Genomic DNA, 679 nt, shown 5'->3' on the forward strand with positions numbered 1-679 from the left:
GCCGCCGCCGCCGCCTCCCGGCTGCTTGGGAAACAGGTGCCCGCCGCCGCCCAAGGTCACGGAGCCTTCCCCGCCCCAGACACGCTCAGCTTGTCACACGCGCGCGCGCACCCACACGCGGGGAGGGGGAGTTGGGGGCTCCCTTCTGCAACGCGCCCTCGGGCTGCGCGCAAAAACCCCTGGAAGAATTAGCAGCTTTCTGTGGCGGTGGGGGAGGGGGGGCGCTTGTATGTGGCGGGGGGGGGGAGGGGTGTCGCTGGTTTTGTACATCAAGTCCATGCAAAGACATTTGATGCACGGGGCACCCAAAATATGTTTAGGGCAGAGTAGTGAAGATTAACTTGTGGCACTGCCTTATGCATACATCCGACTGGGTAATGATGTAGCCCACAGAAAAGAATACACTCATGCTCGCAGCCAGACACGGTTTACATGGTTTTTACAGACGTGCATGCAAGCATACATATGCAAATATGAAAAACCCTATTATATCTGAAAATATGGGTAGTGGTTTAGGAACAAACATGCACCTTATCAACAAACAGCCTTTTTATGTGTCTAGACAACCAAGCAGTTTTCTGCCTAAACCTTGAGTGATGGGAAACTTTTAATGCCTAGACACTGATACTGTTTTACACATGTACATACACAACTAGATAACAAATTAGCATTATATTAT

Source organism: Gekko japonicus, unplaced genomic scaffold (genome assembly GCF_001447785.1).
Source record: "Gekko japonicus isolate JY-2015 unplaced genomic scaffold, Gekko_japonicus_V1.1 scaffold245, whole genome shotgun sequence".
NCBI classification, from domain to species: Eukaryota; Metazoa; Chordata; class Lepidosauria; order Squamata; family Gekkonidae; genus Gekko; species Gekko japonicus.